This window comes from Lathamus discolor, chromosome 6 (assembly GCF_037157495.1).
Source record: "Lathamus discolor isolate bLatDis1 chromosome 6, bLatDis1.hap1, whole genome shotgun sequence".
Lineage (NCBI taxonomy): Eukaryota > Metazoa > Chordata > Aves > Psittaciformes > Psittacidae > Lathamus > Lathamus discolor.
In genome coordinates this window covers 66,733,009-66,748,536 of record NC_088889.1, presented here as the reverse complement: position 1 = coordinate 66,748,536, position 15,528 = coordinate 66,733,009, and the positions used below count along the sequence as shown (strand labels likewise).

The following is a 15,528-nucleotide window of genomic DNA, read 5'->3' as shown; positions in this document are numbered from 1 at the left end:
AATAGTTTTTGTTTGTGAAAACAAACATCTCCCCCCCTCTCCCCCATTATAGAATACAAGCAAAGAAAATTCTGACCACAAAATGAAGATACGGATTCAAGGGAGTGAAGTTTTGGCCATTTTTTCATCTCAGTTTTATTTTTCTTTAAAATTTGGGTTTAGATTAAATTTCCATTTTACAGAGGTATTAATGACTGTATAAAGAGTGCTACAATGACAGATGACTCCCAAAGGCTATGAATTTGTTTCTGCTGAAGGACTTACACTGTGTTTCCCAGCTATATTCATATTTAAATAAAAACAACATCAGTTAATATCAGTATTTTCTATTGCTGTGTGGCATGGTCATTGGTTGAAAGAGCCATGTATGAATAGGAATGTAGAGAAACAGATGGACTTCTGCAATCAAAATGACAAATGAGATGGCAAATAATGTTACTGAACTCCAGTTTCTTCATCTGTGATGCTTAAACTGTGTTTCTTTCATGTTTGTGAGGTCGTTTTAGTTTATACAGTGCTAAGGCCAGGTTGGACAGGGCTTGGAGCAACCTGGTCTAGTGGAATGTGTCCCTGCCCATGGCAGGGGGTTGGAACTGGACAAGCTTGAAGGTCCCTTCCATCCCAAACCAGTCTGTCATCTTTGTAGTATATATATCATAGCAGAAGTAACAAGGAGGCCCTGGCTGGTTTTGAATTCTCTCCCATAATGCATAACTTGTATTTACATGTAGGTGATTCTGCAGAGAGACATTCTGGGCTGCAGCAATTTGAAAAAGAAAAGTTCCAGATTCACATCTTGCAAGACTCCACTTCTTTTGGACCTGCAGAGAGCTGTTTGTCTGCAAGGCTGCTGCTGAAGACTGCGCTGAGTCACACATCACAAATGCAGGCTTTGTCCCCTCTTGCCTGACTAGGCTCATATCAATTATTCTTTCCTCCTGTATTACTTAATGATACACCAACTTTTCTACAAAGTGTGCATGACTCAAGGCTTCACCGTGCTGTTACCCCTGAACTATTCTTCTCTGTCTGAATCACACCTTGGAGGCTTGGAAGGGATTTATTAAGGGAGGTGTTTGGGAAGACCAGATTGCACAGTACTTGTAATATTAGGTTCAGTTCTTAAAATGGCAGTTTTGTTTAAACAGCTTTGTTATTAATACATGGAAAGGTTAATCTGAAAACTTTGAGGGATTCAGCTCAACACACCAAAATTCAAATTTTCCGTTAAACCTTTAGGAACCCCAAAGTAAGTTTGAGAATTATATGGGTCCTTTTCCTTCTTAGTTAATTTGAATGAATCCAGAAATACTATGTATTAAGCCTTCCATTCCTGATTTTTCAGCATTTCCAATTAGAACTAATAGGTTGAAGAGGTATAAAGGAGGAGCCGGATTTTTTATGTTGCTTTACTTATTTATTTATTTATATAAGTAAAAAAAAAAAAAATAGTAGGAATTAAACACCCTGATAACCCCCCCATGCTCTTAATTTTTAGGTGCTTGACTAGCAGAGTTTGGGATTTCTTTTGTTTTCCTTCTATCAGAAAAAAAAGAGAAAAAGTAATTTAAGGTAGATCACCACAAGTATTAAATAAGAGGTAGAAACTTGTGTAAGCCTACATTGCTCATATACTACAAACAGTTTCCCTGTAGGTTTTTGTTGTCTTGTTGTAAAAAGGAGAATTTAATGACTTAACATAAGGAGAGGGAAAGAAAACAAAGACAAATGAAAGAAAACCAGCAGCATTGGGGGTCACTGTCACTTTAGATGCTGAACCCTTTAGGGGTTTACAAAGAAGGATATTGATCAGGTTTTTGTATTCAGTGTGAATTGCTGTTTAAAGAGTCATAGAATCGTAGAATCATAGAATAGTTAGGGTTGGAAAGGACGTTAAGATCATCTATTTCCAGCCCCCACCTCACACTAAACCATGCCACCCAAAGCTCTGTCCAACCTGGCACTGACCACCACCAGAGGTGGAGCATTCACAGCTTCCTTGGGCAACCCATTCCAGTGCCTCACTACCCTTACAGTAAAGAACTTCTTCCTTATATCCAATCCTAACTTCCCATTTAAGTTTGAACCCATTACCCCTTGTCCTGTCACTACAGTCCCTAATGAAGAGTCCCTTCCCAGCATCCTTATAGCCCCCTTTCAGATACTGGAAGGCTGCTATGAGGTCTCCACACAGCCTTCTCTTCTCCAGGCTGAACAGCCCCAACTTTCTTAGCCTGTCTTCATAGTGCTCCCTCAAAAAGCTCAAAGCTTCAGGGTCTAAAACCAGCATTAGGGTTGCAACTTCTGTAATAAAATGCACACAGCCTCATCCTTCTGTGTCTGTGGGGTTTTAATATTTCCAAATGATGATAACATGCTTGTACTAAGGGTTTATCATGATTATTCATATCATGAGAGTCTCTTGCATCTTTGCTTATAGAGCTAGCACTATATTTTATTTAAAGTAGACCTTAAAAGTCAGATTTTCCTGTTTTTCCAGGGTTTGCCATCTGGCTTACTGTCAAGCCTTTCTCTGCAGTAACTCAGCTTTGATGTTTCACGGTCAAACATGAGTAGAGTACACTTTTGAGGTGACACTATGTCTGTGATGAGGCTGTACATCATCTAGCTGCTGCTTTGTACCTGCCTGGACTTGTCTCCACAGACAAGCTGTGTCCTCCAGACTACTTCCAGAACTAGTCAGCTGTAGTCTGGGGGCAACAGATGTATATGAACAGCATCCACCTGGGGAGTCGTGATGCATATGGAACTCCTGGTGATGATCCTCTGTTGGCAGAATGGTGGGAACTGTGTCTTTACTGTGTTGTCTATGGCTGTGTTTCAGGGGGAATTCCCTATGTAGCTGCTTAAATCATTTCAAACGTCATGTCAGCTGAAGGCGGCATCGGCCTGTATAATAATCAAATATTAACTGTCACTGAAATATGTCTGGAGTTCCTAGGAATCTGGGTCTAATTTGCTGGAGGTAGGTGCATGAGCCTGAAAGCTGAAGAGGTGAAGAAAACAGATGCATCTAACTGTGGACTGTATGTTAAAAAAGCAAGGATGAAGTAGTCAAGTATGTAGTGACTAAAATCCTCTAGATGCTAGAGAAAACCAAGTCTGATTATAACAGGGATGTTGAGAACAAATCAGTCAAAAAGGAGAATAGGAGGAGAAAGGTTTGGAATGGCCAGCAATAATCTGCACTGTTTGTACTTGCTATTCTGTGAACAAGTACTTCATGCATTGCTTTGGCTGTTGTTCCATGGAATAACCCATCCCTGCTGGGATGTGAAAATATCAAAGTCTTCAGTAGCTTTCAATCTGTATGTATCCAGAAGGCTGAGAACACTTGGTTGTTTTGTATTGCTCTTATTCAGTAGAGTAAATTTGTACTCTCTGATGTTATTTTGAAATCTTGGATCCTATCAGATTTTGGGGACTTTGAATTGCCTTAAATAACTGGGACACAGGCATTCCTAAGACTCCAGGGACTAACAAGCCAAGGAGTAAAAATTAGTTCAGATACACATTTGAGCCTCATTTAATTTTAATCTAAGCTTCCACGGAATTATTTAGTTATTTTGGGAATGTACGGCTCCTCTGCTTAAAAAAAAAAAAAAAAAAAAAAAAAGGAAAGAAAAAGTTTGGACAAGGTTGCACTTGGCAGAATTTGAAACTTCAGTTTTGAAGGGATAAGAATAAAATGCCTGGTCATCTTCATGTCAATTATATTTGTAGTGGTTTTATTACATTTTCTCCTACTTTAAAAATTTTACTCTCTGCTATAAGTAAATTAAGGAAAAGAGGGCAAAAGCCTCACTATGGTTTCTGACAGATTCTGTCTATCATAGTAATATATCCAGAGTAGAGCAGTTCTTTCACAGGAGGGCTTATTCACATGTGGAGGGATGACTAAGTGTACAGCAAGATGCACAGACATGTAATACTACACTGAAAGAGAATATTCCACCTTCAATTCACCCCTTCAGTCAGATCTCGAGATGTGCAGTCACTCAAGAGGCAGCTGTAGTGCATAAGAAAATTGAACCAACCATGCAGGAACTCTCCAGCCCTAGGCAAGACTGGATCCAGGTAATGTCTTCACAAACACATGCCTCATATGTGCAAAGAGGCTTGAAAAATTACAACTGTTATTTAAAAACCTGAAGTTACCTGTTTCTGGGTACACTGACATGGACTGGTGGATGTTCAGCAGGACGGTCTTGCTGGCTGTACTGTCGTGGTTTAAACAAAAGTCATCCATAAATCACACAGTCGCTCTCTCACTCCCCCCCTTCTTGCCCTCCCCCTACTCCCGGAGGGACGGAGAGGAGAATCAAAAAGAATGCAACTCCTATGGGTTGAGATAAGAACAGTTTAGTAACTCAGGTATAACACAAATCACTACTGCTACCACCAATAATAATAATGATAAAGGAAATAACAAGAGGAAAGAATACAACACCTCAACACCAGCTGACCAATAACTCGCGCCACTCCCCCCAGCCGAGCACCGACTGATACCTCCTCCAACCCTGCAGTCCTCCCAGCCCTTCTGGGTAACTCCCAGTTACATCCTGGGCATGACGTGCTGTGGTATGGAATACCTCTTTGGTCAGTTTGGGTCAGGTGTCCTGTCTCTGCTTCCTCCCAGCCTCCCCTCGTCCCCAGTAGAGCATGAGGCTCAGAAGGTCCTTGGCCAGACCAAACATTTGAGCAGCAACTAAAAACATCGGTGTTATCAACACTGTTCCCAGGCCAAAAATCAAAACCACAGTGCCGCACCAGCCACTAAGAAGGAGAAGAATTACTGTGACTGCTAAACCCAGGACAAGAACTCCGAAGATAAAAGGGATATTCACAGGCTTTTGTGATGCTCTTAAAGAAGTTTTCCTTCCTATTATGTTACATTGGCCCCATTTGATATAAATGCAATAATATTAAACTAATTAATGTCATGAAGCTGTTAACCTCTTTACAGGGCTAGGAGCTCCTCAGGGAAAAAGAGTTATGTAAAGGCAAAAATCTCTTCATAGTAATACTTTCATATGCCAGACTAACTTTGAAAGTTAGTCTTTGCCATGTCTTCCATAGGTCAGACCTTTTTTTGAACCAATTCAGGGTTTTTTATGCCTTATGGCATCATCGAGTGCTGCGTTTTCTTTTCAGGAATACTGTTTTTAAGGATTTTTTTTTTTCCAAGTCTGCAAATCTATTTCTATTACCTGCCAAAAACTATTCAAAGTGAAATATTTTTAATGGTTAAATTCCTGTGTCATTATTCAGCCTGAATATTCTGGTATTTCCTTTGGAAATTCAAGAATGGAGTTCCCTTGTGGTGAAGGCATTGGAGCATTGCTGTGGAGAGCTGAACTCCTTTTTCAAGGGAGATTTTTTTCAATGCAGCGTGGGAAAATTGTTTAATCTCTCTCCATCTTACTTTGCAGCCTGTGGAACCAAGCCTGTAAGAGTTGTAACTGTAAAACCAGTAATAGTTTGCTGAATAAGGGAGGAGCTATCTCTCTACTCTGTCTCGGTAGAAGAGCTAGAAATTACTCAGTGAATATTAAGACAGTGAGCTGTAGGAGAAGTAAATGAACTACCCTTTTACACAGGATGATCTCTGTTCTGATGAACACCCTCAAGCGAGCAGAAGCCTCCCATTCCTCACAACTGTGCTGGCTTTGGCAGGCGCATTGTGGTTATTTGTAATGCAGGATGCAGGTGACAAGGAAATGCCTAAGCAATTGTGGAATTCCATGTCATGTCAGTAGCTTTTTTTCTTTTTTTCCCTTAGCCCAAAATAGAATCTCTCAGAAGAGGATGAATACTGTTGGTGTGATGTGGGTAGGTATCTCATGACTGGCTACTGGATTAAGCGCTTTTCCTTTTGCAAGTCTGAAAACCAGAAATACTAAAGCCTTTCAAGAAGAGATGTAAGCAGGGTGAAAACAGTGTTTTCACACTGCTTAAAAGTGTAACCATACTAAAGGTTAAGTCCTTTCCAGGAATTGGTTTCAGGTGTTCAAGGGGTGCTTTCTCATAGGCAGTCTGTAAAAATGTACACACTTTACCGTAGGGCTTCCTTCCCTGTTTGCTTTTGGTTATTCATCCTAGCACAAGCTGTGCTTAGGTGTTTGGTTTCCTTGCCTTACCTTATCCAAAGTGGTACTTCATTTATATGGGTATTGGCAAGCAAACATGTACCATTCTGAAAGAATTCATTAAATAGGGACATGTTAGTTTGCAGGTTTAATCCATATGATATTTATTGTCTGTCATACAGGCAGTGACAGGCAGCCAACACACTATTCAATGGACTTTTCCATCCATCTGTTTATCCATCTGTTGCTTGAAAAATAGATTGGTTTTTTTTTTCTTTTTACCCCCAAAAAAAGCATTGTTCTAGCAGGCCGGTGAGATAAAGATATGATGATGTCTAGAACTTGTTGTAATGGGACCATCTGAAACAGAGAATAGCAGAATCCTAGAATGGGTTGGGTTAGAAAGGACCTTAAGATCACCTGGTTCCAGCCCCCCTGCCACAGGTGGGGACACCTCACACTGTGCCAGGTTGCTCCAAGCCGGTCCTTGTTAGTATCTTGATATGAAATAATACTAGTAAGTGGTGTGCCTCTGATCCCCACACCGATATAATTGTTACTAAAATAAACTCACATTGAACAAGATAAATTTACTATCTAGGGGGTGGAGAGAAGGAAGAAGGTAGCTTTTTTACTGTCTTCTCAAGGAATACATTGCTCTACACACCCTGGGTTGCTAAGATCAGAATGCTCAGAAAAGAAATTATTCTGATTTTTAATCAGAAGGGTGATACTAGTTTGTGCACTATGTTGATGTAGTGAGGACATCTCCAAAGGAGAATGGAGTTACTCAGTTTTGGTCAAGTGCTTTACAACTCCATTCAAGTCCTGTAAGCTGTTTTTATACTACAGATTTCTAAAGCCTACCGTTTTAAAGATTGATACCTGGTTGTTCAATAATGCATTATTCCTCAGTAACAAAAAATTGGGAATATGCTTTTGAGGGAGAAAGTAAAAAAACTCTAAACTTAATAACCTCACAAGGGTACCAGCTATAGAAATATTTGCATGCTGGTGATAACAGTAGAAGCACAAATTTCATGTGCCTGTTGTGTTGGTGCAATTGTGCTGACAGAGAAGACTTGTATTGTCACAGAAGTTATGTCCTCATTTCTGGTGAGGCCTAGGAAATGAGCATATTCTTTAAAGCCCATGGGCCCACTGATTCACAGCATTCATACTGAAAATGCCTTAGTAGCAGATCTGATATGATTTATTTTGGCAACATGGTATTCTACAAAATTTGGAATCAACGCCAGTGTCTGGCAAAAAAATTCTATGGGGAAATCTGGTTTCATTTTAGTAACATTTTTTAGCCTAAGAATGTGTGGATTGAAGAATGTATTGATAAATAATTCCCAAAATACTAGGTGCTAGGGCCTTTTGCTTAAAAATGTAAAGCTCAAGAAACTCCTGTGGGTACTTCAGCCGATTCAAAGAAAGTGAAATACAACTTGTGTGGGAATGCTGGAACACATAAGATGGTCCCTTCTTCTGCACAGGTATTGTGTTATCCCTCTGTAGAGGGAGTGAAAGGAACCTGCTGTTTCTTCAATTTAAGAATGTTTACCCAGTATATACAATGGTAGAGAACAATAAAGCAAAGCAGAGAAGAATCAGAGAACTGTGGGGCAGGCTAATTTTTTTCTTCTCTTTTTTCAGTGTGTATTTCTATTTAGAGTGGAGAGGATACAGCAACCGCAAAATGAAGAGGACAACAAAGTAAGGGTAATGATGTTGTTGTTATTACTTGCCCGTCAGACAAGCAATGTACAAGTATGACTGTTTAGTTTAGTTGAAAGCATTAATAGTAATTTACCAAAGTGGATCAATTTTTAATATTTCTAGAGGGAGTTTGTTCAGATTTCGTGATTGTAAATAATCAAGTTAGGAGACAAAGGTACTGTAGGATTTCCCCCCCACTTTTCTTTCCTTGGGTAGCAGTAAGATTGTGTATAGCTCGTTGCACAATGGGACGTTATGTGAAAACGGAACTTGAAAAACAGTTTTTAATCAGAAAAATACATGCTATTTTCTAAAGCACAGTAAAAAGGCTATGAAAGAAAAAAAGAAAAGAAGCAAGAAGAGAAACAAATCAATGGCTTTTGTGTTTAGTGTTTGAAAAAAACCATGGAACATCATTTGCTTAAGGGCTATGGTGAAGATAGTGTTCATTTTTTTAGAAATTGATCAGTAAATATAACATTTTGAAGTTTCACAACCCTTGTCTTTACAAGCACACTCTGTGGGCATTCAAAATGGACATTGTGGTATGAATGTGATGAAATACACAAATCTGGAAAGTTTTCAGCAAACACTTAGGAAAGACTTTCCTGGCATAAATTTAAGTTTGTATGCAAGTTAAGTAATTTAAAGGGATAATTTGTCTGTTATATTGCTGAGAAAGAAAACTCCAAGGAATAATAGTATGCATGCATAAGGAACATGAAGTCTATTTTTCCCTAGTATAGGTCAAAGCCTAGATTGTACTCTGGAAGAGATTAAAAAGTCAGCAGTTAGGTGAAAAATAACATAGATACTTAAAATCTTGTTACCAGTCTTCTGTAGAGTAAGTAGATTCCAGTACACTTTCTTAGGAGTTTGCTGTTCCCCCAGGTACAGTGGAAATAATGGAAAACTTAAGATGTTTATCGTCTATCACCTATTGCCTCTTGGAGGATTTTTTGTATTTGAATTTTAGATGATGATTTCTCTCAGCTTCATTGCCAACCTCTTATTTTGACCACAGTCTGTCAAATACCAGTCAATGTTATTTTGGCTTATACTTAATGCTTTCTCAGAGTCCTGACATTGCTTAACTCTTTGTTACCCTTTCTTTTTATTGATGGTAGGAAACTTTGAATTTTACAGTCTCATGGCAGCTGAATTCTCTCCCACTTTCATCACTGTCATCTGTGACCACAAAAATGAATTACTGTATCAGTGTGTATTACTATTCATATCTTAATTTCTCTCTCCTAGAAATGTCTGTCTCTGTACATTTGCTTTCATAGGAAATGTTCCTTCAGAACTAAAAGCACTGTACTGATTTTTTACTCCTGGCCCAGAAGGAATAGCCAATGCTTTCCTGCAGAAAATGTAAAAACCTGAATCCTAATAAATGCACAATTCCAATTTAACTTACAGCTCAATCATTCAGAGCACCTGTGAACTGAGAACTATGTTTCTAGAGGAGAACTCAATTTTCTTAGTCATAGTTGTAAAAATCAGCAAGTCCTAGAGATTTAGACTTGAGAGGTACACATTAAAATGTTAAATTTAAGCATTGCTCAGGTCTAATTCAGAGTCCTAGAGAAATACTGCAGTATCTGAAAAAACACTCTTATCACCTCGTACAAAGTGCCGACAATCTCACTAAACTCTTCGTGCTCTAGACTGGGAAAGACAGCAGACCAGAGAATGGCTATTCTCAAATAGCTGCCTCTCCTGCTGCCCAGGCTATGAACACTGGGGCTGCTGAGTCTGGAGAAGAGAAGCTGCGTGGAGATCTCACAGGAGCCTTCCAGTATCGGAAGGGGGCCTACAAGGATACCAGAGAGGAACTTCATCAGGGACTGTAGTGGTAGGACAAGGGGTAATGGGTTCAAACTTAAACAGGGGAAATTTAGCTTAGATGCAAGGAAGAAATTCTTTACTGTGAGTGTGGTGAGGCACTGGAATGGGTTGCTCAGAGAAGCTGTGTCTGCCACATCCCTGGCAGTGTTCAAGGCCAGGTTGGACAGGGCTTGGAGCAACCTGCTCTAGTGGAAGGTGTCCCTGCCCATGGCAGAGGCTTGGAACTGGATGAACTTTGAGGTCCCTTCCAACCCAAACCATTCTGGGATTCTATAAAAATCATGGAGAACTCAGCAAAGCCCACTGTTTTGGCAGGGGGTCCATCTTCCAGGTGGCCTGTAGGGTGTGCATCTATGCCTGGGCTGTCTGCTTAGTTGCAGACATCATGATGGCTTTTCATTTTCTCCTGGTTGGTATTTTGCCTCTGTACCCATTGATTTTATTGGTGCATATATTGTAATGATTTTAAACAGAGCTTTGTAAAATGGAGTAGTCTTAAAAATGTCTGTAATTGATGATTGTGTGCTGGGTAAAAGAGTTCTCCTAGCATTGCATAGCAGCTGGGGTATTGTTCCTTATGGGGACTTGCTTCCAGTGTGCTACCCAGTACTGACATCCACATTCACTTATAGGACCCTACCATATCAGAGACATGACGTTCCATGGGTTGAAAGTTGGGTAAATTGAGAGAGATGTCTCACAGTCAGTAAGGTGCATAACTTAACCCTGGGAGCATACTGCTAACTTCCATTGAAAAAGGATAAAACAAAATGTAATGAGATCCAAAAGCAAATGTCAGAGAAGTTCAAGTATGAAGGCTTTTAAAAGTCCAGAAAACAATCTTTGAGTTTGTCTTACGGTTACTTTTCATCAGCCACCTGGATCTCCCTTAGCCATAAACCTCTATGGTATTAATAGTTGGCCTTTGCTCTCTAGTTGTTCATTTATTCCACCTGCTGTCTAAGAAAAATGCATACAAACCTTTATCATATGTACCAGTCTTAAGGGAATTCCAGAAGGGTGTTGCTAAAATTCAAGGAATCCACAAGAATTGTGTTAGGAAACCATTAAGACTGTCACTGAGACATGAGCAGTTTTTCAATTGACAGATGAATTACTGTTTAGGTTTCCAACATGACTGTTTCTGCTTCCCTTCAGTGAGTAAAATGGGCTAAGGAGAGATACAAAGCTAGCTCCTTGCTACACACAGACCTGCTTTATCTTAGAGATACTTTTGCAAAGCTATGTCTCCTGGGAGGGACATGCCAGGAGAAATCCTTACATGTAGGATACCACTGTGTGAAGTCTTGTGAAACATATCTGATCTGCAAGCTAACATGGATGCTAATTAATCATACAAATTGGCTCAGTCACGGCAGGGGGGGTTGGAACTAGATGATCTTGAGGTCCTTTCCAACCCTAACTATTCTATGATTCTATGATTCTATGTATCTCTGGTTTCTCACACATTCCAGGAGGGTGGAACAGCAGTAAAAGTAGGACTACAGCCTGCTCTGGGACTAGGCACTTTTTTTTTTTCTTTTTTTCTTTCAGAAGAGGAATTACCTTGGCTTTTGCTACTGTCATGAGATTTAACAAACTCGTGTGACATTTTCTTAATTAAAAAATAAAAATTGTTAAATTCTAATTCTCTTCTGGAATTGTCCTTCAAATGAATATGGTAGATGGAGTAGTTTCTTTATTGGACTCTGGTCGTACTACTGATAGCTGAAGTAAAAGGGGAGAAGAAAAGCAATTGTATTAATTTTTGTCAGTGGCTCGTTGGGTGGTTGTTACATCGAGAGAGGAAAGAAAGGTGCTGTGGAGCAGAGATTGCAACTTTATTGTGGCAGTCTGCATCCGCTTAAAGTCATGATGATTCATTGTTTGTAAAAGATCTATTTTTAGTTGGCCCGAATTATATGGAGATTAAAGAGAATCATTAGCATAAAATTCCCCTTGAAGCTTCTGCAGTTGCTATAATACAAAAGACTTTGATAAGATTTCTTCAGCCTAGATAACTTTGGAGAATCCCTCAGTGTGCTCAGGAGGCAGCTTGGTAACCGTACAAAAGCTTTTGTGGGTCAGTGATCTGTCCCTCTTAGCACAATATGACTTTTCATACAGACTGCACTCCAAAACAATGCTTTTTAGAAATAGCAGCATCAGAAAAAAGAAACTGAGAGATAGAGAGGAGGAGAGGTGCATTTATAGTTGTAGAGAGAACACACATCTTTAGGAAGAGCACTGATGTTGGGTTTTGCTGTTTCCTCTGCTCCCTCAATGCAGAATGAACACTTCTTTCATTTCAGTGCATCTATCCAGACTCCTGTTTCTCATCACAGAAATACGCAGGCAGTTAGTGTGATTGCTATGTATGCATGTGGATGGCAATGGAGAGGAAGAGGGCCAGCTACATTCAGTTACAGATTGTGTGAGCATCTCTTCATTCGTCAACAGGCTGTAGCAATGGATCTCTGAAGAAGTGGCAACTTAAGTGCTTTAACAGGTAAGTATGAAGTATGATGAAGGTGGCAGAATATATCATTGTTACAAAGCACTTTAAAAAAGTACAACTTGCACTTCATAATATATTGCATCCATGCAAGGATAATATTTGCTGTCCTAGGCAAAAATACCTTTGGTGGGGAAATCCAAAAGATACTAATACTGTGTTTTGTTTCAAAGAAGAAAATCTTAAAAGCAAACTTTAGAAATTATGTATAAAAACATAAAAATATGACCTCCATACTTAGCTGGACAACAGACCTGCAAACCTGTTTTGCACACATTCCCTTAATACAATGAAATTTAATGTCTCAATAAAATACATTTGCTTCAATAAAATACATTTGCTGTTAGAGGACAGAAATAAAAATAAAAGTGAAATCAAAGCCTGATCAGGAGAAATATGAGGGCATAAGTCTGAGTTTTTATTAAAATAGAGCAGAGATTCATTGGAAATTCATGTATGTGGAAGCAATACTTAGGCAGGGAATAATTACATTGCAGTAATTCTCACTGTTACTGGAGAGACTGTTAATATATCTTTTCACATTATATGAAACCAGCAAACAAAAATAAGGGTCACAGCTTTAAGTAGAGTTGTTTGTAGTATCTGTTAGACTGAGCAAAATGTCACAATATGTAGTCTTCCATAAGAAGCAAACAGACTATTAAATCTTGGATGAATAAAGCATGTTTTCAAACTGCTACAGATTTTTGTCTTTTTGGAATCATGACAGCAGTGCTTCGGGTTGTGGCTATGATTGCGTGAAGGCAATCGGACAGTAAGTTTTAGTGATACCCCAATTTGCTCCATGGTGCCAGAATGAAGGTCTGGTTCGAAAACTGTTTTATGCAAAGGAAGAGACTCACCAGCTGCAAAACAGGTGGTAACCTACCAGGGGAGGCATGTATGAAATCACAGCTCTTTACTTGGATTACAGTGAGAGGAAAAATGGAAGGGTAAAAGGTAGAACAGCTGACTCAGAAGAACAGCCTCCTGACTTTTTATTAGGGCTTTCATAGATGAAATAGGGGTTAGGCTGTATCCTGGAATAATGAAGATCCCAAATGTTGAACATGCAATGTGGGCCCCACAGCCAGGTAGGTGCATGCCTGCTCAGTGTGTTAAGAAAAAATTACTGGTGCTAAGATATGACTTTGCATGGTGTATTTATATCTTTTATATATGTCTCTTATTTCTTTAGTGAAAGAAACTAACACTCCGTTCCTGTACTGAAGGATCTGGTAGAGTTGCCATTCACTCCCCAGTGGCTTCATCGTGAAATCCAATGTTATTAGTCTTCTTAGAGAATTTGAACTGAAGAATGAGCTGGTACACCTTGCCCTGCTGTATCATCCGAGAGAATCATGTAAGGCTGCCAACAGAACTGCAGTTATTTCATATCTGTTATGAGCTTGGGATTCAAGAGAAAAGTCAATTTAAAAGAAGGTAATAATATTTTCCCTTGTATATTTGTTTATTGTCATGTTAATAAGAGAGCATTACATGCAGCCTTTTTATAAGAGCTTTTATCTGGGCCTCAAATATTTACTGTATAGCTAGTGTTGCACAAAGTAGGGTTTTATGGTTTATAGGCAGTGCCAAGATGTAAATCCTGTCCAACAGTAACGGAATATTTCCCAGCACTGAAACTTGATTGTCTATGCTGTTTCCTGTTAGAAGACTTCTTGCCTCTTTTGTTTGGCCTGGTCAGACACTGTTTTCCCTGATAGTTTCTTGGACACAAAGTAGCTGGCATGGCCCAGGGATCTCTCCCAAACAACAGTTGGAAGCAATCAATTTTTTAGAAAAAGATAATTTAATCTTAGAAAAGCAGAAAGAGTTTTTCAGCAGTGATGTTGGCAGATAAGCCCTGATAATATTTTTTTTTTTTAGCTATGGAAATCTCCTGTTTAAATCCCCTTTTTAAGTGGAGTTAGAAGCCCTCAGCACTTCCTAGGATTTGACAATTCTGTCAAATAGAAAATGCAAGAGTACTAGAATTGGCGCCATTTACAAAGAGCTGAAGTGCAAAGTTTTCCTGACTATACCATGGAAAAGATGCTAAGTTTAAATACAAAATAGTAAAAAAAAAAAAAAAAAAAAAAACCAGGATTTTATCAACGAGGGAGGGAAGATAAGTGGTAGGAAGGAAGAAATTAGAAAATTGGTCCTTCTAGATTGGTGACAAAAACAAGGCTTTCCAAGATGCTGAGGTATTAGCATTCTGGGAGCCTCTGAAAACAGCAGAGGAAAAAGAATTAAAAGTCTTAGGTCCTTTGTAATTTGGATAACCAGATCACACCACAGCCTGATGATTCTTTAGGGTTGGGCTTTTTACAGTCAAAGTATGTGAGATTCAGAAAGGGTTTCTGTGAGGTTGCATCTGCATGGTACGGGAAAGCATGAACTACTCAGTGGCCTGACGTGGATAGTTTCATCAGGGCACCACTGCCATGAGCTGCCTACGGCATAAGATTAAAAAGTGAACTCCATTCCTTACAAAGTAGTTAAATAAGTATGAGATGCATGGAATATGTGATTAGCTTCCCAGAATTCCCTAGGCTAGTTCAAATAAGCTGTCAATACATAATGTTCATTAGTGATCTTGCAAGTGAACATAATTGTGGGTCAATTGCTGAGGTGAGCAGCTCGAGGGAGGACGCCTTCAACACCGGAGCAGGGGGAAGCTCAGGGTGCAGGAGCCTCAACTCAGAGCGGCGGGAGCCACCGAGGGAGCCTGAGCTCCTGGCCAGCCCTTGCCCGGGACCCCGCAGCTCCGCTGACAGCAGGGACTCACGGGGGGGAGCCAGGAGGAGCAGCACCAGCCCCGACTGGGTGAAAACCTGCCCCAGGGAGCGCGAGCGGCCAGGAGCGCGGCGCGGCGGTTTGGGCGGGCAGGCGAGCGGCACGGTGAGCGCCCGCCGTGTGACCGGGGCCCGGCCTGGGAGCTCTGCTCTGGCTGCCCCGGCGGTGCCAGCGTAGGCACCCGGACAGAGCCGATGAGAGGGGAGGCTGCAGCGCACAGCTCGGAGTGCAGAGGGTGCCTGCACTGCTCTGGAGAGGCGAGGGGGCACAATGGGCAGGGCTGCACTCGGTGCTCCCTGGTGCAGGTCCTCCTGCAGCAGGGGCTGAGCTGCGGGACGCTGTCAACAGGCTGCGAGATGTCGGGGCTGAGAGGAAGCGGGGCTGCTTGCTCCAGTCCCGAACTGTGCACGGGCCTCAAGCGTCCCCTGTACCTCATGGAGGAAAGAAGGAGGCCGTTAACCCGCGAAGCTGGGAAACAAAAAAAAAAAAAATCAAAAAACAAACAAGCAAACAAAAAAAAAAAAA

The 15,528-nt window shown here is 40.4% G+C and overlaps 1 long non-coding RNA gene across 1 annotated transcript; it reads left to right on the top strand.

Moving 5' to 3' along the window:
* Positions 1-750: 750 nt before the first annotated feature.
* LOC136017610 (uncharacterized) lies at positions 751-7,833 on the top strand. Its single transcript, XR_010614009.1, has 3 exons — positions 751-1,249; positions 5,804-5,853; positions 7,773-7,833. It is a non-coding gene; the product is annotated as an uncharacterized LOC136017610 (long non-coding RNA).
* The last annotated feature ends 7,695 nt before the right edge of the window (positions 7,834-15,528 follow it).